Consider the following 23239-nt stretch of genomic DNA (forward strand, 5'->3'; position numbering starts at 1 on the left):
ATTTCTCATGCATTTGCAATTTGCTTGGGTTTAGGCAGAGCTAGGATGGACTCTGCCGAGGTGACTCTCTCCTATGTGTCTCTCAATCTCCTTAGACATCACGCTAGCTAATATGTGTTCTTCTCATGTTGATGCAAAGGTGCAAAGGAAACAAGTGGAAACATGCAAGGCCTCTTAAATTCTAGATTCAGCACCAGTACACTGTCACTTCTCATCTTCTATTAGCCAAATAAGTTACATTACCAAAATGACCTCAAGGTTCAGAGAAATGTTCATCACCCCTTTAGGGAAAGAATTTGCAAGATCACATGGAAAGACTGTACATACAGGGAAAGCTGAATAACAGGGCCTATAGGTGCAACCCACAGCATCAAATTGGTTTTTCTTTCCAACTTAGTGATTCCAAATTCCAATCACATCTTAATACCCTTATGAGTGTCTCCATATCTCTATATGTAGCTATGCCATTACATAATTAATATTTTAACCTATTTTGAACAAAAGCTTCAAATCACTATAGCAAAAATAACCATAAAATAAATATATACTTATAAGCATTTAAAATGTTATTACAAACAACACCTGTTATCATTTTGCATAGCAGTAGCAGTGTACTACACTGTGAGAAACCCCTAGTATATCAAAACATCATAAAGAGTGGTCAGTCTTAATGTTAAGTGCTGTATTTGCTGCATTACTTTCATAACTAATTCTTGGCCACAAATCAGCATCATGCTGGGCTACAGCTTAGATGATCTTGCTGCAGGAAAAGAAATAATTAATTCAGTTATTATACTACTATCTGTCTCAAATGCTAGATTGTCATTAATTCATTGTTGAATTATTTGAGGACTCCAGAACTTCTCTTCAACTAAATTGTATCTCTAGATGGAAAAAAAATTCCTGTCAGCAAAGTTTCTTTGTGAAAAGACCAACAAATGAAGAACATGGTAAAAAAGAAAAGAAAAAAAAACTTGGTTTAAAATGTGTCTCCCTGAGTGACAGCAGGATAGCGGACTGTTTTCAGATAGCCAAATGATTACAGTAGTCTCTCTCCCCCTCCCTCTTTCTCTGTCTCCCTCTCTCTTTTTCTCTCAAAACACGTTATAATTAAAAGGGCTGGAAATATTTTCCTTCTTATAAGAATAAGAAGATAAAACAAGGAACTTTTATAGTATCCTTTCCAACAGATTTCTCTACTACCTTTCTGTGTTTAGATAAAATACATTGATATCTAACATGCTACATGTTCGTGATCATGATTCTTAGAAATAACCCACGGAATATGACTGTTCTATTCAGAAGCTTGAGACTGAAACATTCTGTTTCTAGATGGTGCTTACCATTTGGTCCCACTGGACACATTCTGGGCATGGGGCTGTGAGCCCTTCAAAGAAAACCTGTGTGAGTCAGGAAAGGTTTCAGGAGTGGTTTCCCTAGAACCTGAACCAATTTTCTTAGTGGTGGGAATACTGGTGCCCTGGTGACCTTATAGCTCATAGGCCACACAGTCAAGGCTCATGTGATGTAAGCCTTATCAGAATGCCTTGTGATCCTCCAGGAACAGGAAGGTGGGCAGTCTTTGAGGAACTGCTGCAAGGCAATGTCTCACCTACTCCCTTACCTTGAGAGAGACTTTCACAGGCAGCTCCTCATCTGCCTCTAATTCCTAGAGGGCTGTTTTCTGCCTTGTTTCCTCTTAGGGTACAGCCGCAGACTATAAAACTGCTTAGCTGTTGTGTGGAATTGGCTCCACAGAACACAGTGCCTCATAACTCATTTGCATGTCATTTTGCCCCTTTTGTTTGAGTGTCAACCTGTGGGACAAGGAACATGGGACATGGAGCACTGCCATCAATGTTGACCTTGTTTGACTGACAATGTAAGTGAAAAACTATGACTTTATCTGGGTTTATATGTTATTTACCAACTGAATCATTCAGCTTTCTTGACAAATTTGGCTCCCAACTTTGGGCTATTGAGATCACAACGCTTTTTTGGAAGAATGACAACAGGAGTCTGGTGGGCTGGGTGGTCAGATATAGTACAGCTCATTGGTGAGTGGAAGCAAACTTGGTTGCTAAAGTGTTCAGTAACAATAGAGGTAACTGTTTCTGGGCCATGATGTCTAAGATGATGGATGAATTTCCTTGGTGGTTAGAATTAGAGACAGAACCTGTGAAATCAAGAAAGTTTACTGTGGTTGTTACTCATCATTTGGCACCACTGGGAAGGTGAGGCCACTTTCCTCGGGCCTGGTTACTGACAATCAACAGTAATTAGTTATCCATAAAAATACTGAGGTTTTCCCTTACAATAAACCCAAACAAGAAAAACTGGATATCAATTTGGGCAAAAGCCCTATGGTATTATAAATGTGACTCATCTGATTCGCAGATTAGGGCACTATGCAAGTGCTGCTAGATAAAAAGAAATGGAATTATTTTAGTCACTTAATAATAGGCCCTGTGCTCCAAGACAGTCTGGCCACAGCCACCTTATGCAATGCCGTGGACAAGGAAGAAGAACATGTAAAGACAGACCAAGACCTACTGTAATTGTCCAGTGATATGGTTGGGCTTGGTGTCCCCACCCAAACCTCATCTTGAATTGTAATCCTCACAATCCCCATAGTCCCCACGTGTGATCGGAGAGACTAGGAAGAGGTAACTGAATCATGAGGGTGATTTCTGCCATGCTGTTCTTGTAATAATGAGTGAGTTCTCATGAGATCTGATAATTTTATGAGGACCTCTTTCCCCTTTGCTCAGCACTTCTCCTTCCTGCTGCCTTGTGAAGAAGGTGCCTTGCCTCCCCTTTGCCTTCCATCATGATTGTAAGTTTCCTGAGGCTGCCCCAGCCATGTTGAACAGTGAGCCAATTAAACCTCTTTTCTTTATAAATGACCCAGTCTCAGGTATTTTCTTATAGAAGTATGAAAATGGACTAATTTCAAAGGCCTTTTCTAACTGGAAGCATTCCCTTTGAAAACGGGCACAAGACAGGGATGCCCTCTCTCACCACTCCTATTCAACATAGTGCTGGAAGTTCTGGCCAGGGCAATCAGGCAGGAGAAGGAAATAAAGGGTATTCAATTAGGAAAAGAGGAAGTCAAATTGTCCCTGTTTGCAGATGACATGATTGTATATCTAGAAAACCCCATCGTCTCAGCCCCAAATCTCCTCAAGCTGATAAGCAACTTCAGCAAAGTCTCAGGATACAAAATCAATGTACAAAAATCACAAGCATTCTTATACACCAATAACAGACAAACAGAGAGCCAAATAATGAGTGAACTCCCATTCACAATTGCTTCAAAGAGAATAAAATACCTATGAATCCAATTACAAGGGATGTGAAAGACCTCTTCAAGGAGAACTACAAACCACTGCTCAATGAAATAAAAGAGGATACAAAGAAATGGAAGAACATTCCATGCTCATGGGTTGGAAGAATCAATATTGTGAAAATGTCCATACTGCCCAAGGTAATTTATAGATTCAATGCCATCCCCATCAAGCTACCAATGACTTTCTTCACAGAATTGGAAAAAAATACTTTAAAGTTCATATGGAACCAAAAAAGAGCCTGCATCGCCAAGTCAATCCTAAGCCAAAAGAACAAATCTGGAGGCATCACACTACCTGACTTCCAACTATACTACAAGGCTGCAGTAACCAAAAGAGCATGGTACTGGTACCAAAACACAGATATACACCAATGGAACAGAACAGAGCTCTCAGAAATAATGCCACATATCTACAACTATCTGATCTTTGACAAACCTGACAAAAACAAGCAATGGGAAAAGGATTCCCTATTTAATAAATGGTGCTGGGAAAACTGGCTAGCCATATGTAGAAAGCTGAAACTGGATCCCTTCCTTACAGCTTATACAAAAACTAATTCAAGATGGATTAAAGACTTACATGTTAGACCTAAAATCATAAAAATCCTAGAAGAAAACCTAGGCAATACTATTCAGGACATAGGCATGGGCAAGGACTTCATGTCTAAAACACCAAAAGCAATGGCAACAAAAGCCAAAATTGACAAATGGGATCTAATTAAACTAAAGAGCTTCTGCACAGCAAAAGAAACTACCATCAGAGTGAACAGGCAACCTACAAAATGGGAGAAAATTTTTGCAACCTACTCATCTGACAAAGGGCTAATATCCAGAATCTACAATGAACTCAAACAAACTTACAAGAAAAAAACAAACAACCCCATCAACAAGTGGGCAAAGGATATGAACAGACACTTCTCAAAAGAAGACATTTATGCAGCCAAAAAACACATGAAAAAATGCTCATCATCACTGGCCATCAGAGAAATGCAAATCAAAACCACAATGAGATACCATCTCACACCAGTTAGAATGGCCATCATTAAAAAGTCAGGAAACAACAGGTGCTGGAGAGGATGTGGAGAAATAGGAACACTTTTACACTGTTGGTGGGACTGTAAACTAGTTCAACCACTGTGGAAGTCAGTGTGGCGATTCCTCAGGGATCTAGAACTACAAATACCATTTAACCCAGCCATCCCATTACTGAGTATATACCCAAAGGAATATAAATCATGCTGCTATAAAGACACATGCACACGTATGTTTATAGCAGCACTATTCACAATAGCAAAGACTTGGAACCAACCTAAATGTCCAACAACGATAGACTGGATTAAGAAAATGTGGCACATTTACACCATGGAATACTATGCAGCCATAAAAAATGATGAGTTCATGTCCTTTGCAGGGACATAGATGAAACTGGAAACCATCATTCTCAGCAAACTATTGCAAGGACAAAAAACCAAACACCGCATGTTCTCACTCATAGGTGGGAATTGAACAATGAGAACACATGGACACAGGAAGGGGAACATCACACACTGGGGACTGTTGTGGGGTGGGGGAAGGGGGGAGGGACAGCATTAGGAGATATACCTAATGCTAAATAACGAGTTAATGGGTGCAGCACACCAACATGGCACATGTATACATATGTAACAAACCTTCACATTGTGCACATGTACCATTAAACTTAAAGTATAATAATAATAAAATTAAAAAAAAAAGAAAATGGAATAATGTAATAAATTTGTACCACAGAGGGTGGAGTGTGGCTATAAAGTTACCTGATAATATGGAAGTGTATTTGGAACTGGGTAGCAAGCAGAGGTCGAAGGACTCAGAAGAAGACAGAAAGATGTGGGAATGTTTGTAACTTTCCAGAGACTTGTTAAAGGTTTTTGACCAAAATGCCAATAGTGATATGGAGAATTAAGTCCACACTGAGGTGGTCTCAGGTGCAGATGGGGAACTTGTTGGGAATTGGAGTAAACGTTACTTGATATGCAGAGACTGGCAACATTTTGCCCCTGCCCTAGAGATATGTGGGACTTTGAACTTGAAAGAGGTTATTTAGGGTATCTGGCAGAAGAAATTTCTAAGCAGCCAAGTATTCAAGAAGTGACTTGGGTTTTCTTAAAAGCACTCAAATTTATGCATTTACAAAGAGATGTTTTGGAATTGGAGCTTATGCTTAAAAGGGAAGTAGAGCATAAAAGTTTAGAAAATTTGCAGCCTGACAATGCGATAGAAAGAAATACCCATTTTCTGAGGAGAAATTCAATCCATCTGCAGAAATTTGCATAAATAACAAGGAGTCAAATGTTAATCACCAAGACAATGAGGAAAATGTCTCTGGGGCATGCCAGAGGTCTTCATGGCAGCCCCTCCCATCACAGGACTGGAGGCCTAGGAGAAAAATATGGTTTTGTGGGCCAGGCCCAGGGCCTTGCTGCTTTGTGCAGTCTCAGAACTTGGTTCTCTGTGTCCCAGCTGTGGGTAAAAGGGGCCAAGGCACAGCTCAGGCTGTTATGGGTACACAGAAGTCAAGAATTCAGGTTGAGGAACCCCGTCCTAGATTTCAGAGGACATCTAGAAATGCCTAGATGTCCAGGCAGAAGTTTGCTGTAGGGGTGGAGTCCTCATGGATAACCTCCGCTAGGGCAGTGTGGAAGCAAAATGTGGGGTCAGAGCCTCCACAGAGTTTCCACTGGGCACTGCCTAGTGGAGCTGTGAGAAGAGGGCCACCATCCAAGACTCTAGAATGGTAGATCCACTGACAGCTTGCACCATGTGCCTAGAAAAGCAGTGGACAATGACAGCCCATAAAAGCAGCCAGAAGGGGGACTTTGCCCTTCAAAGCCACAGGGGCAGAGCTGCCCAAGACCATGGGGGCCCACTTCTTGCATTAGCATGACCTAGATGTGAGACATAGTATCAAATGAGATCATTTTGGAGCTTTAAGATTTAATAGCCCCACTGGATTTTGGATTTGAATAAGGCCTGTAACCTGTTTGTTTTGGCCAATTTATTCCATTTCAAATGGGTGTATTTATCCAATGCCTGTACCCCCATTGTGTCTAGGAAGTAACTAACTTGCTTTTGATTTTTGTTTTTTTTTGACATAGAATTTTGCTCTTAGGCTGGAGTGCAATGGCACAATTTCAGCTCACCACAATCTCCGCCTCCTGGGTTCAAGTGATTCTCCTGCCTCACTCTCCTGAGTAGCTGGGATTACAGACATGAACCACCATGCCTGGATAATTATGTATTTTTAGTAGACATGGGGTTTCTCCATGTTGGTCAGGCTGATCTCGAACTCCCGACCGCAGGTGATCTGCCCATCTCGACCACCCAAAGTGTTGGAATTACAGTCATGAGCCACCATGCCCGGCCCTGTGTCTCAGGCAGGACTGTGCAGTGTCCAGGATGCCAGGTTGATTGGCGTGTGCCATTGCCTTGGCTGAGCCTTTTGCTCTTTGTCACTTCTAACCTGCCTGAAAGTCCTCCTCCATCTCTTTTAAAAGTGAAAATATATTTCAAAAAAAAAATTTCAGTCATAAAAATAAAAGATGTTGCATTGGCAAATTCTGTAAATAGTGATGTCTGTTTTTACTGTATTTTCACATGTGCTTGATGACAACAGGTAATTCTCCTTTTAAGTTCCACTCGTACCTCACTATGAGTATGTAGCTAGGACAACAGGCGTGCACCACCACCCCAGGGTAATTTTAAATTTTTTTGTAGAGACAGGGTCTCACCATGTTTCTTACTCTAGTCTTGAACTTTTGCCCTTAAGCAATCCTCTCTACTCAGCCTCCTAAAGTGCTGGGATTACAGACATGAGTCACAATGCCCAGCCTATATTCTCTTTCATACTGAACATATTGTACTGATGTTTTGTTAAGATTTGTTTTTCATTAGGAAAATGCTTAGATTCTATCAATGCTGTTAACTTCTGAATCATGTTTCCATTCAAGGAAGGAAAGATTAATTGGAGTTTTATATTCTATAATTTCCATCATTTGTATTAGAAAAATGTATAAAGAACAAATGTAACTTAATCAGAAATATTCAAAACTGTCTACTTATTTTAGTATTTTATTTAATATTTTAATTAGCTCACTTTGTAAAAATATTGGCTACTTAAGACATAAAATATTCTTGTAGGGATGTAATTAGATTTTAGTCCTGCTCATTTTTATTCATTAGCAAAGAGGACTTCATTTGAATTTTTATTGGTGAGTTAACTGAGTTCATGTATGGCATATCCAGTAGCCAGACCAACATCATCATTGAAACATGCCTGTATATATGTTTACTTACAGTGCAGGTTCTGTTACTTGAAGTATATTCAAAGACAGAACTATTGTTTGAAGAAAGTGTTAAGGACACTGATTTATTTAGTAACCAGCTCTACACCAAAAGCTTTGCAAATGCTCTCCTTCTGTACCTCTCTCTGACACTCTCTCCTCTTTTATCATTTGCTTTCTCTGTATATTCTCTTTTCTGTGGGAGGAATTACAAGAGAATTAATCAGAATTTACTATTGGAAGAAGGTAAGAAAATACAAATTTAGTTTTTATATTTTATACTATCATGCTATTTACATTTTTCTGCCTAAATATATATTCTTTTCATTTATTTCTAGAAAATACATTAACAGTGGATTTCCCAGCAAGGATATTATTCATCCCCTCCTTGATTTTTATTCTATAGTAGGGAGAACACAACAGCAGAAAATATGTATTCTTGCAAAAATATTTAAAATCCTGGATCCTATGCCATCATGGTCCACGTGGGCATTTGCAGACACTGAGACAAGGTTCGAGGAAAGTGGTTTATTTGGGAGGTGATCCCAGAGGCACCGGCAGAGGAACAGGGGAGTGAGACGGAGAAGGAAAGTGCATTTTTTCTCCAATTCACTGGATTTTCATCCCCACTAGGATGAAGCTGTGAGTCAGTGTGGCACAGGTGCCTCAGGGTCATCCCATAGGAGGGTTCACTGGCGGGGGTGTGGGGCAGGGAGCTGCTCCCAAGGAGTGTTAACTCTCGGGCCCTTCAAACCTGCCAGGGTTCTGGGGAGAGCAGGCTCTGGCAGCCAGAGAGAATCCTAGGAGCAGAAAGCCAGTTGTGCGTGACAGTTATAATGCCTTAGTGGATACAGGCAGGAAGCTTCAAATCAGCTTCATATTTTCTGACATGTACCCAGAGCAGTGAGCGTTCCATCATAGCTTCCTGTGGTCTGAGGTTTTCATTGAGGCTTCTCTCTCTCCTGCCCTCGTCTGGCCACTGCTTACCGTTAGGGGCGGCTCAGGACTTGAAGACAGATCCTCTGGAAAAGAGTAACTCCTCTGAGGCCAGCTTGCGGGGCAGATGAACCTCACTTCACCTGTGTAGCATTCATTCGTGTTTGCCTACACAGAGGAGTCCGGCTTCTAAAAAACCCCTCAGTTTTTATTGGGGGATGCGCCTCCCTCATGCCAACAGTCTCAGTTTATGTGAATCAGGATGGACACATGCAGATTTAAATCAGTACAGTTTAAATAACGGCAGGTTAAGTCCTAAGGTCTTTGTTAAGAATACCGGAAAAGGGGTCCACGTCTTTGTTCTTGAGCTGAAGTTGGAAAGATTTTGCCTTTGGTGTCTCTGTTTGCCATTGGGTGAACACAGGGAGAGACTCTCTGAGTGTGGGTTAGCACAGTAAAAGAGAGCTGAGTTTGAGAGAGAGGTAAGGTCCTGAGCTATCATTTGGGAGTGTCATCTTTATTCCAGGATTGCTTAAATGCCAGACCTACCCCTGGGTTTCTTTATCCTCAGTAGATAAATCAGTTTAAGTAATGCATTTTGTTCATTTGTGTAGAAGAGTTTCTAAAATACAGCATTAGGTGATCAGATCACTTCTGAATAAGGGTAATGAGATATGAGAAAGACTGAAAACAGTATAAACCCAATAATGGCTGTGTTGAGAAACAGCACTCCTGGGTTTGCCAAAGAATTAGAGATGGGACAAGTCAAGTCCTCGTTTCTGAAAGATCTGGAAAACAAGAGAGGGGACCAAGGAATGCAGAGTTTCTGCTTCAGGAAATTAGCCTGTCGGTTGCTTAAACAAGGCTACAACACAGGGCCCTCAAGAGAAGAAATGCTACAAAAACTGAGCTACTAAAACCAAAGATGTCAGCAATGTAGATCTTCCTTTCTATTGAGCCCCTCTTTCCGGTTTTCTTGTCATCCTTCTCCCCTTTTCTGCTCTCCGGAACATTATTTTTACCAGGCTATGGGGATGGGCAGAATGAACATAGTTCATCAATATTATTCTTGGATTCTGTATTTATGAATTCATCTACTCTCCAAAATTGATATGTAATCCCCAAATTGATACAGCACTTTTACAGTCACTGGAGATGTGAAAAGTGCAGTGAAAAATTTTTACCAGAAGTGCACATTCCCAAATGAGATTGAACTCTTCCATTTTGTTTCAGCTCTCATTCTGTAAATAAGTTTTCTTTTAGTGGTCAACTTAGTGCCACATTTTTCCCATTTTTGACTTTCTGTTGATGATTTTATTATTTAAAATGGCCTCCAACCAGAGTGCTAAAGTGCTGTGTAATGTTCCTAAGAGTAAGAAGGCTGTGATTTGTCTTAGGGAGAAAATGTGTGTATGATAAGCTTCATTCAGATGCAAGCTATAGTGCTGTTGGCCATAAGCTCAGTGTTAATGCATCAATGGTATATTACATGAGTTTTCTGTAAATAGAAACATGTAAAACAAGGTTATATATTTATCAGTTGAAAATGTCGGTCAGGCATGGTGGCTTACGCCTGTATTCCCAGCACTTTGGGAGGCCAAGGCAGGTGGATCACCTAAGGGCAGGAGTTCGAGACCATCCTGGCCAACATGGTGAAGCCCCATCTCTCCTAAAACTACAAAAATTAGCCAGGCGTGGTGGCATGTGCCTGTAATCCCAGCTACTGTGGAGGCTGAGGCAGGAGAATCACTTGAACCAAGGAGGTGGAGGTTGCAGTGAGCTGAGATTGTGCCATTGCACTCCAACCTGGGCAACAAGAGTGAAACACCGCCCCCCACCCCCCTCCAAAAAAAAGAAAAAGAAAAAAGAAAATGTTGTGACCAGAGGTTTATAGAAATTTCACCCTCCATTCCCCCTAGAAGCAATGGTTCAGTCTTTGCTAATTACATTTTTTAGAATGACTTTATATAGCATAACTACCACAAATAATGAGAATCAATGGTGTCTTTGCTCCTTTATTGATTTAACCTAAGTGTCATTGTTCAAAGTGCACTTGTCTGGATTTAGGCCAACCTGCATCCTCATATGCATCTGCTCATATGTTACTCTACGCACCTCAGTTTCCTACAAATATGAATAATGATACCAACCTGATAGATTTGTTTTGGAGATTAATGTTAGTTCACGTAAAGTGCTTATTTCAGTGTCTTGCAATATAAAAAATGCTCAATAACATTATTTTCAGGTGATGCCTTTTTAATTCTAACACACAAGTGTAAGTGCTCATTATATTTTCACTTAATCAGATTTCAGGTAGCTCAACCTAGAAGTGGTGCCCCAAGGCGGCTGCTGTTCCTCATATCTCTTTCGGCTTCTTAAAGGGAAGCTATTTTTTTAATGGAGAATTTGGGTGCCCTTCTCCTGCATCCTGACTATTTTATACTTTTATCATGTTTCTCAACTTCTAACAGATTTAATTTGACACCGCTCCCCTTACCTCCCTGCTCAGAGCTGTGGGCTATCACGACTGTCATCCCTCGGCAGCTTAGCTTGCTGTCCTGGACTGTTGTTTAAGGAATAGTTCAATGAGACTGCAGTGAACTTTTCAGTTTTAGAAAAATCACTAAGTTTTCTTACATGGAAAAAGTAATTTTTTTAAATAAAATGTTTAGTAGTCACCTAGCAAATCCTAAACAAAATCAGGGTGACATAAACATCTGCCTGTTTATTTTATTTGGAAACTGCTTCAGGAAGTTTCCAGTCTCTTAGACATTAATTTTAAAGAGGCCTCTGGCCATATCTTAGGCTGTCTGTGGGTAGAACATTCTCTTTAACCAACAATACTGAGTGTCAAATTATTATGCTTCTCTCATCCCTCCTCAGAGGCAGGGCCTCTAAGATGGGCAAAAACTTCAGGTTTTGTGACCCCTTTGCATGTTAATGCCTATTTTGCTTTTTATTTGAAGAAGGACAAAGACAAAAGGGCTTGGATTTTGCCTCCCATGTGTTTTCTGAAAACAGCTTGCCTGGAAGTGAGGTGAAGTTTGTCTTGGGGAAGAAACCATTTTTTCTTCTCTATGCATTCCTCCTCCATTTCTGTGGCTCCTCTCCTGTATCCCTCCCTCCTGAGGAATTTGGAGGCATCTCTGTCTCAGGTTTACCTGTAGGCCAGTGTCTTTCCCTGACACTCCTATCACCCCTACTGAAGAGAAGCTGTCTCCTCTGTTCTATGACCTTAGGGTCCTGTTTCCCATCCCCCCATTTTTCATAATCTTTTTGTTCAGCTTTATTGAGATATAACTGAAGACAATAAAAATTGCATGTATTTAACGTATACAAGGTGGTGTCTTGATATATGTATACATTGTGAAATGATTGCCACAATCAAGCTGTTAACATAACCATCACTTTGCATAGATGCCATTTGTGTGTGCCTGTGTGTGTGTATGTGTGTGTGTGTGTGTGTGTGTGTGTGGTGAGAACACTTGAGATCTACCCTCTTAGCAAATTTCAAGTATACAATACATTTTACCAGCTATGGTCACCATGCTGTACATTAGATCTCTAAAATGTATTCAGCCTGTATAACTGATAGTTTGTTTTCTTTGATCACCATTCTTTGATCTCCTCAATCCCCCATCCTCCCCTGGCAGCCACTATTTTACTCTTGCTTCTAAGAGTTTGACTTTAGATACCACATATAAACGATGTAATGCAGTATTTAACTTTCTGTGCCTGGCTTATTTCATTTAACATAATGAACACAAGTTTCATCCATTTTGGTGAAAGTAACAGGATTTCTTTCTTTCTTAAGGTTGAATGGTATTTCATTGTGTGGGTAAGGGTGTGTGTGTGTCTGTGTGTGTGTACATATGCATATATATACATGTACTTATGTACATATACACATATATACATGTACTTATGTACATATATACATATATACATGTACTTATGTACATATATACATATATACATGTACTTATGTACATATATACATATATACATGTATATACATGTACACATCAACATTTAACATGAATATATATTTACATATACACACACAAAATATATACATTTGTCCAATAAATATTATCTATGTATCAGTCCATGAACATTTAGGTTGTTTTCATACCTTGGCTATTGTGAAAAATGCTATAATGAACATGGGAGTGCAGGTATCTCTTCCACACTCTGATTTCATTTCTTTTGGATATATACTCAGGAGTGGGATTGCTAGTAGTTCATTTTTAATTTTGTGAGGAATTGTTCATAATGACTGTACTAATTTACATTCCAACCTACAATGCACAAGGGTTCCCTTTCCTCCACATCCCTAACAACATTGGTTATCTTTTGACTTTTTGGTAATAGCCACCCTAACTTGTATGTGATGATATCTCACTGTGGTTTCAGTTTGTATTTTTAGGGTCCTGCTCTTGTTGCCTAATGTGTCCACTTAATTCATGGCCAGTTTTCATGGTAATGGACATGAACAGATTTAATATGTTAACCCATCTGTCAACTTTGCATCTCATTAGAGCCTTTAAGGCTAAACTAATGTGATTAACTAAGTGGTAAATTTTAGAACTATTTACAAAATAGTAAAGGAAATGTTTTTGCCCTGCTTGAAGAAGAGTGGTTCCCTCCCCATCCCATACCAGGTTTCTGTTACATAACAAAATGTGTAGTAACAATGATATGGTTTGTGTGTGTCCCCACCCAAATCTCATCTTGAATTGTAGCTCCCATAATTCTCATGTTTCATGGGAGAGACATGGTGGGAAGTAATTGAATCATGGGGGTGGGTCTTTCCTGTGCTGTTCTCATGATAGTGAATAAGTCACGTGAGAGCTGATGATTTTATAAAGGGCAGTTCCCCTACCCATGCTCTCTTGCCTGCCACCATGTAAGATGCTCCTCATTCTCTTTCAGCCTTGATTGTTATGCCTCCCTAACCATGTGGAACTGTGAGTCAATTAAACCTCTTTCCTTTATAAATTACCCAGTCTCAGGTATGAGTTTATTAGCAGAGTGAAAACAGAGCAATACAAGGAGAATGAGAAGGCCATCGAGTTCATGATCCCCAGCCTGGAAACTCTGGAGCAGAATGCAACTCCCTCTCTCCAAATTTTATTCAGAAGGGAAAGAAGAATATGATTTGAAAAGGCAGATTCAATAAAATAATTGCTTTGATTTGCTTTTAGAAATAGTATTTATATATTCAATAGTATATATTTTTTATTATTCTAAAAAAGCCAGGGTGTGTGTGTGTGGGCGGGTGATGGCATGTGTTGAAAAATAAAAATAAAAAACAAAGCAAAATAAACAAACAGAAACCCGAAGATAGTCTTGACTAGCCAGGGCAACTGTGAGAAGAATTGCCACTGCACCATAGTCATGGTCGGGGGTAAATTTTTTGATTAGGGACCGCTGCTGCCTCCCAGGCCCTTCTCTTCTCTCTCACACTAGCAAGCATAAGACCCTCAGAAATAACTAAGAAAGAAAGAACTGAAGAATAAAAGGTCCAAATGCCTTGTGGACAGTGCAATTTAAAACAAGTAGTAGACTCAGCCAGGAAAGCAGAGCTAGATCTCTGGTCAGCCGTTATTAGATCTTCAGATACTGTTTACAACATTTGCACCTCAAGGAGTCCTTCTATGACTACAACTCCAGGACAGACCCTGTCTGTTACCATCTCATACCAGCTTTCATTTTCCTTCATAAGGCTTCTGTTATTTGTATTCAGATATATAATTGTCTGTCTTCCACAGTTGAGTGTAGGATATTTGAAGATAGGAACCAAGTTTTGTAGACCTAGCAACATGCCGGAAAATACAGTCAGTATTTATTCCATAAATAGATGTTAAATGATGTAATGGAGGCCAGGTCACCAGATTTCTGCCCTCAGTGGTGCTACTTGGAGTAAAGAGAAGATCATTTAGATTATTGGTGGGGTCTTTGCATCATTTTCTACTTAACATCTAAATCAGTGGTTGCCAACTTGGAGCAATTTTGCCCCTTTCTGTGGGGAACTTTCTGGAATATCTGAAAAATCTTTGGCTGTCACGATTCAGAGGGTTGGGGAGTCTTATTAAAGATGTGTAAAATGCACAGGATGGCCCCTCACAGCAAAGAATTATCCAGCCCCAAATATCAGGGCCAGTGTTAACAAACCTTGACCTAAATATGCTGTCTCCTTTTTCTCTTGAGTTCTTGTTCCCCAATTCCATTCATCACTCTCCCTGTAAACTCTCCCAGATGAGTTTTAATTACATTATTGAAAAGTACTCAGAGCCATACCTAGAGCTCTTAGAATGCATTCATACAAAAAGGGCCAGATTTGAGAACTGGTTTTCTTAAACCCAGATAGAGATAATGAATTGTTCACCTCTTCAAAAAATCTGTCAGGAAGCATGTAAAAGGAGGAGACAGTTATGGGGCCAGACCTTTATTTAGAGTCCCAAGCCATTTGAAACTGTCAATGAGGTTAAAAAAAGAAAAAGAGGAAGCCCAGAAATTACATAAAAAAGGAAGCTTAGCTTCTGCCAATGATTAAGAAATTTATAGCCTCTTTGTAAGCTTGATCTTAATACTGCCAAGCAGTATAAATGTCTCCACCTCACAGATTGGGGTTTCTATTAACCAACAGTAAATCTAACATGTCTTCCTCTTAGAAAGAATATCACATATTTTTACAGGCAGTTCTCAAGGAAATTTGAATAACTTCCAACCCATCTCATTAGCTCACATGCAAAGAAATGAAGCTAAATATGAAAGCTTGAGTGTATGGCTTCACTACACTGTGAGTTGCTCAAAATCTGACATCATCATGTATACATGTATGCATGCACACATACACACACTACAATTCACAGTGAATATATATAACAGTCCAAAATGTAGAATGGGGAAAAATCATACCACTGTTGACCCCTGAACAATATGAGTTTAGGCCATGCTGGTCCACTTATATATGGAATTTTTTCAATAAACCTAGAAAAATTTTTGGAGATTGTGACAATTTAAATAAACTTGCAGACAAACTACGTAGCCTAGAAATATTGAAAAAAATCAGAAAAATTTAGATATGTCATGAATATATAAGATATATGTATAAGACACTAGTCTATTTTGTCATTTGCTATCATTAAATATACACAAATCTATTATATAAAGTTAAAACTTATCAAACTTATACACACACAAACCATTCATGGCACCATTTTCCATCAAGAAAAAATGTAAACAAACATAGAAGTGCAGTATTAAATCATCACTGTATAAAATTAACTGTAGTACGTACTGTACTACTAGAACAATTTCTCCTCCTATTGCTATTGCAGTGAGCTCAGAGTTGTGAGTATATGCTTAAAATGCCATATGATGCTAATCATCTCTGTGTGAGCAACCGTTCTCTCTAGTAAATTGAGCATTTCAGTAAAAGGTGATCTCTCATGGTTCTTGCATTTTTAAATTGTGTTTAGTACACTATCATAAACCTTGAATAACACCATGGGACTCATACAAATGCCACTAGTGATGATAGAAGTGCTCCCAAGAAGCAGAGAAAAGTCATGACATGACACGAACAAGCTGAATTGCTTGCTATGCACCACAGATTGAGGTCTGCAGCTGTGGTTGCCCACCATCTCAGACAGATGATTTATCTTGTAAACAGATGACATAAACTTATGGTATCAATGAACACAGTACAGTACTATAAATGTATTTTCTCTTCCTTATGGTTTTCTTAATAACAAATTATTTTCTCTAGTTTACTATATTATAAAATAAACTATATAATACAATAACATACAAAGTATGTTAATCAACAGTTTATGCTATTGGTAAGCCTTCTAGTCAATAGTAGGCTGTTAGTAGTTAAGTTTCGGGGGGATCTAAAGTTACATGTGGATTTTTCACTGTGTGAAAGGAGGGGGGTTGGCACCACCCTTAACCCTGGAGGTGTCCAAGGATCAAGTGCACTCACCCGTGAGGCTCATAGTGAGTATTACATAAATACAGTCTAAAGAACTGCACAGTTACTTACCCACCATATCATTCCAGTGATTGGCATCATGTGGACAAAGCCTCCTAACGAGAGCAGGCCTTAATTATGCTTCAAGATGAAGCATTTATCACTATTTACCGAGTAGAAGGTTACTATGTATATTCTATGGAAGCTGTTTAGTTACCGGATTTACCATAGTAATTTTAGTAGCTATAGATCAAACAGTAGTATGATTATAACAATGTCTAAGGGAGCCACTGGATGAAACTTTACTTGAAGAAAATGTAGTCACTAACAGCAACTCATCTTATTGAATATTTATTGTGTGTGTCACAAGTTGAGTTCCCAGGAAGCAACAACTCTGAGATAAAGATTAGTATGCAAGACATCAACTAGGATCAATACTTATGAAAAAAAAAAAGGAGTTTTGATCAGAGGAAGAAGTTGAGCTGTAATGCAGTCTCAGTAGATGCCTCAGCTGACCCCAAGAAGCCTCTCTAGAGCTGGGATGGCCCTTTGGAGTCTTCACAAGTTAGAGCAAGGGAATGAGCCTATATATCCTGTGATCAGTCACTGATGCAGGTTGTCCTTGGAAGAAGGCAATCTGAGGCCATCTCCTAAGAGAGACAAAAGAATTGTTTGCGCTCTTCAGCCAGCAGCTGAGGGAATATATCCATCGTTTCTTCTAGAAGATGCTCCTCAGAGAATCTACCATTATGTTCCAGGAACTGGGATGAAAAAAAAGCATGTGTGTATGTGTGTGTGTGTGTGTGTGTGTGTATGCACATATGTGTGTATATATAATCATGTGTGTGTGTATATATATATTTATATTTACATAAAACCTAACTCAATTATTAATTATGTAAATAATCATTTGGAATAAAATGTATGTAGAGGATTGAGTCGAATCAAATTAGTGCTTGCAGGGCTTGGATATATATTCTTGTTTATTAAGACAATCCCCGTGTAGTAGTTATTACTAGTATTGCCTTCACTTTCAGAAGTGTCCCAGTTTAGATAATAAAATGAAAAACTACCCTCGATAGGGCCAGCGTTGAGGCTGGCCACTGTCAGTGCACACAAGCTGAATATCAAGTTGGGAAAGCCGAGGCCAGAGGAGGACTCAAGAAGTATAGAAACAAACAGAACCATCTAGGGGTTCTCAAAGTCTGATCTCCAGAGAAGCAATGCCAGCACCATCCGGAAATTTGTTAAAAAATGCAAATTGTTGGGCCCCACTGAAGAGCTGTTGAATCCAACAGTTTTTGGGGAAGGGGGTCAGGATTCTGTGTTTTAAGGAATCTTCAGATAATTTCAATACTTCTCAAGTTTGAGAATCACTGGGATAATCCATAGACTGACTTGGAGAACATGTTTCTAACTAATTTGTTTGTCCTTGGCTATGCTTTTGACTGTAGTTAAGAAGGACTGGTTTTCCAGCAAATGGAGGAGAAATTCCAGGGTGAAATGCAGGTTTTAAGGCTCAAAATTTTCCACAGTACTGTGACTCATCACACCTAAAAAGTCTTCACAGTTTTCTCCTTCTTGTTTGTATTAACTTGGAGAGTCAGCTGTGCCACCTCAAAATCCTATTTTCTGATGTGGGTTCTGTCAGAGGCATTCTGTGTGATGATACTTGTTATTAATCTCAGTCTTCTATATTCTCCTTCTCTCTCTTTCTCTCTCTCTCTCTTTCCCTTCCCCTCCCCCATCTCTCCACTAATTTATTCTAAACCATATTTAAGGTGGAAGTTATATGACTTTATCCAAGTTACGAAACATCTGTATGTCTCTATTTATATGTACAATGGAGGGATTAATACCTATTTTACCTATCCCAAAGATTTTTCATGAAGATTAGATAAAATAGCATAGGAAGAGTTATTTATAAGCTATGCAGTCCTGTGCAATCATAAGATGAGAATGTAATAGTATAATTATTACTAGTTTTTTTAGCTTCCAGGAAACACAGTTTTTGCTTGATTAATTTATGTGTCATTTTTATAAAGCAACCTTATTAAAATAATAGCTTCTGTGAATGTTTGGGGTCAGGGAAGAGAAAGGAGAGTGAGAATAGCATAGTGCTTCAAAAAGGCATTTCTTTTCATGTTTGATAAACATAGTTTTCCCTCTGTCTGTGAGAAGGGGAGGTAAGACTTTAACAAATATTTAACCTGAAAAGATGTCTTCTGGTTTTTGTTTCCCTGTGGTATTTAAGAAGAAAACCAGTCTGGACAGGCAAGGATAGACCAATAAAGGACTGAAAAACAATTTCATCATGTTTTTGGAATTGCATGAGTGTTAGTGAAACCATCCAAGAAAATGAAACTGATCTCCGTGGACTCCTAAATCGATCTCAGTACTCACCAGCGCATCCACTGGGGCTTACATAGCAGCTTCACAGCATTAACTGAGTCCAAATACAACAGATTCTGGCCCAGTGATGGAACAGGTAAGGGACAGTTCATTACTGCAGGAAGCCAGAACTATAATCCCTACTTTCCTCCCATATTGAGCTATCTGTGAAGATTTTACAAATATGTCAACTAGGGCACCGTGGCTCATGCCTACAATCCCAGCGTTTTATAGCCTGATGCCGGGGAATCACTTAAGCCTAGGAATTTGAGAGCAGACTGGGCAACATAGTGAGACCCAGTCTCTACCAAAAATAAAAAGAAATAAAACAATTTTTTTTTAATGTCAGCAAATTCTTTGAAACTCCTTTCTTGAACAGGGCTAGACTTATTGTTTTACTTCTAACAAAATGGGATTAATGATGTGTGACTGAGACAGGGCATAGAAATATTGAGACGTCAGTGTGCTCTCTCTCTCTCAATACTGTCCCTGGGTGAAGTAGCTGCCATGTGGGAAGCAGGCCTGTGGAAAGGCACATGTGGCAGGGAACTGAAGCTTCTGGCCAACAACTGGTCTAACCTTGAGATGACTGCAGCCCCTGCCCAGTTTTGACAGCAACCATGAACCAGAACCATCCACTTAAGCTGCTGGACTTCTGACTCTCCAAAACTGTGTGAGGTTTTTAAGTTTGTTGCTTTAAGCTATTAAGTTTTGTGGAAATGTGTTATATGGAAACAGAAAGCTAGCACAAGATATCTTGTCACAACCAATGATTATTTATGTTAAAGTCCGTTGTCTTCAACTGAGCCCTAGAAGACCAGAGGGGTATTACACGAAGACAATGGAGATGGACATGTTTGTACCCAGTTTAAAGTTTTGTGTCTATCCAAAGTGTGGCTATTTGGCTATTTGAATCTTTAAGGCTAGCTTTTTTACAACTGAGACCTGAAAAAAAAAAAAAGATTCTTTTAAGTCACGTATCACAGCCAAAACTTGGGCCTGGGAGTTCATGGTTGCATTGCTTCAGCCAAGGTTTCAATTTTCTCTTTATATCCTATTACATGGGGGGCATGGTGCTAGGCACTCAGGATCAGGCTGTGAACAAAACTGCTTCTCTCAGCCATTCTATGTAGGCCATGATGTCTGATTTTCTACTTACTCACTGAATTCTTAGAAATTCTAAAATTATTTGACATAGAATCTGTATCACATGCCACCCCCATTTTCTCTAACCCTATCTTCTAAGAAAATAGTCTGCAAGAGAGGAGAGAGGCCATATTTGTGTTAGCTAGAGAAAATGACAGATAATAATGGAAAATGCAAGATTGGATCCATGTAAAATGTCTTTTTATTGAATAGAGATGAAATAACTTTTACTTGCTTATTTTACAAAAGCAATGTATATTTATCTTAAAAACATAAATTCCGAATAAAATGTCACCTGTAATCACACTGAAAATGGTAATAATTACAAACTTTATTCTTATTAGTCTCTCTCTCTTTCTGTATCTTCCTCCCTCTCTCACTGTGTATTTCTGTGTAGTATATGATACACACATTGAGAAGAAGAAGAAGATACAGACAGATGGATAAATAGGAGTTATTAATTATACACACACACCTATTTATTTTAGATAAAATATTCTGGTGAATCTTTGTATTCATATAATGATTTATATTTTCAATTGCACAATAAACAGATGAACTATTAAACCTTTAGCGACAGTAACCACATCTTATAAGTTTAAATGTTTACCACAGTAACCAACATGTAGCATGGATCTAATAAATGTTAAAAGCATTCTTTCTATTTTATATGGAGTAAAATAATTCAAAGAGAAAGAAAAAGGCTTAAGTCATGCAGTTGGTTCTCAATAGGTTTGGAATTGAAATCTGCTATAATCCTAGTATGGCTTCCTCTTCTCTAAGAAGGCACATCACTCTTGTCTAAGAAGGCACCTCACCGTCCTCTGAGAAGGCAAACTGCCATCTAGGAAAATGGGTTGGTGAAGAGAATGACCAGACTCTGAAGATCAGGGTGTAGTTACCTTTGAGCTCAGCTTTCTCTTGTAGTATTGAAAACCACCCGATTGTTTTACCCACAGACGGTCAAAACCAAGTCCAGTCATAAGTTAAAGATGGTGGGAGGGAGACCACACCAGTGGATTCTGCAAAATGTGTGGCTTCTGGAAACTGTGGTGGTTTTCATTACCAAGGTGTTGTCTGCAGATGGTATACAGCAGAAAAACTTTGACTCTTTAATGTTTCCTTGGCAAAAAAGCAATTTCAGAAATCATCTCAGTGATTCATCCACACCAGGCAGAAATTCTGTCAGAACTTGTCACTTTTATTTAAGCAAGGCCCTGACATCGAGCAGCTTTATTCTAATCATGCTCACATTTGATTTGACAGTTTCAGAATATTTTGTGTGTCCATTGTACATGCTCAGATAGATAATTTATCACCAAGCATTTCTCTTTTGGCAACTCTGATAGATTCTCACCTTCTTTTAGCCCAATTTCTGGGAAGCAAAAAAGCCTGTATTAGAAATATCACAGGTTTTAGTTCTCTGGGGATAGTGTGAGAAAACATATTACAGAAACAAACACAATTTATTGTTAGGAGGGAGAAAAGTCAATGAAAAATATCATAAAAAGATGAAGAACCCACAGAGAATTGAATCCTGGACTTTTAAATTTTGTCTTTAAATCTTATTTTCCCAAATAAATAGATTATATTAACTCAGTCGGTTTTCTTGTAGTTTACACAAACATCCTAATATGCAAATTTAAAATTATATTAATAATGATATGCAAACTGAACCTTTTAAAAATATCAAGCATACCTTAAAAAGACTAAAAGTTACAGAACATAACTGAATAATCTGTTTTAATTGGTAATGCAGAAAAACTACTACCATAACTACTTTTTTTATTTGTTGAACATGTATTATGGCTCAAACATTCTACTTGCTTTATGTACATTATTTCATATAATACTTTCATCCACTATGTGAGGCATTATTATCTCTATTTTGCAGCAAAGGAGAATGAGCCTCAGAGCTGTCAAGCTTCTCATTTAAAGTTATTGTAAAGAAAGTTCATCTCAGAAAGATGGCCAACTATGAATTTTCAGTGTAGATAATTAGGTAACTCTACAGCTATTTTTGGAGGTGTGGAGGCACAAAGATGTGTCGCCTTATGGCCTGGAAGACTGACCAGGACAAATGATACAACTGGACTTTAACCAGAAGCCTTCTCACAAGTTCCAACCAGCAACACACTTCAATAGACAAGGAAAGCTACAAATGGGCAGTGCCTCAGGTATGGCAACACCCACTTTGCACATGTTGTTGAAATTAGAGTCCTCTGACTTTTACATATATCTCTGGAATCTCTGGAGAGATTAAGTGTATTCAGTCATATACCTGTCTAAAAAAATATGAGGAAGAGGTCATTTGTTCTCATAAAATATCCATGTCCTCCTCTCAGTTCATATTCTCCTTTGCAGTTGATCAGCATTGTGTAATGTGTTCTGGCCAATGACTCTGCAAAGTGATTTGTTTCCCTTCCAGGCTAAGACAGTCAGAGAAAAAAGACATTAGTGAACAAATAGACAAAATTCTAATAAGACCTGTAGTTTAGTCATATTTTACCAGTGTAATTTATTGGTTTTGATAATTGTACTATAGGAGATGTTACCATTAGGGGATGCTGAGTAGGAGATAAAGGGGAACCCTCTGTACTATTTTTATAGGGAGCCCTCTGTACTATGTTTATAACTTTGTTGTACGTCTGAAATTGCTTCAAAATGAAAAGGTTAAAAAAAAAGTAGTGTGTTTTCTCTACCTTTCTCTTCTGTTTTTTAGCTCCTGAAATTACAAGATGGAGAAAAATCCCACTGCCCATGTGAGAATTTAAGTGAAGAACAAATAGAACTTTTATGATGCTAAGTCTCTGAGATTTGGGAGTTTGCTGTGGCAACAAATGATAATTAGATACTAGAGATGATACTATTGGTTCCTTATCCCAGTGACCTTCCTGAAAGGACCACAGTTGTGTTCAGGTTTCCATTCCCAATGTCAGTGTGACTGATGGGTTCCCTCATGTATATGTGATACAATCCTTACCAAGAAAGCATGAGGAAAGACTCATACAGAACTCTGGAAATAAAGATGCTGTCTTCTCTTCCTCTTCCTCTTTCTCTGGGAATAAAGGTGGTTCTCAACTGATGGCAATTTTGACCCATCTTCCCACCAAAGGC

At 38.8% G+C, this 23239-nt stretch overlaps 1 long non-coding RNA gene across 2 annotated transcripts; it reads left to right on the plus strand.

The window, feature by feature from the left end:
- The first annotated feature begins 1614 nt into the window (after positions 1 to 1614).
- LOC129485686 (uncharacterized) lies at positions 1615 to 23163 on the plus strand. Of its 2 annotated transcripts, XR_008658768.2 has the most exons (4): positions 1615 to 1882; positions 18840 to 19073; positions 22017 to 22299; positions 22845 to 23163. It is a non-coding gene; the product is annotated as an uncharacterized lncRNA (long non-coding RNA). The 2 variants fall into 2 exon arrangements; XR_008658769.2 differs by lacking the exons at positions 22017 to 22299; positions 22845 to 23163 and adding an exon at positions 20520 to 20573.
- Positions 23164 to 23239: the final 76 nt, after the last annotated feature.

Source organism: Symphalangus syndactylus, chromosome 7 (assembly GCF_028878055.3).
Source record: "Symphalangus syndactylus isolate Jambi chromosome 7, NHGRI_mSymSyn1-v2.1_pri, whole genome shotgun sequence".
Taxonomy (NCBI): domain Eukaryota; kingdom Metazoa; phylum Chordata; class Mammalia; order Primates; family Hylobatidae; genus Symphalangus; species Symphalangus syndactylus.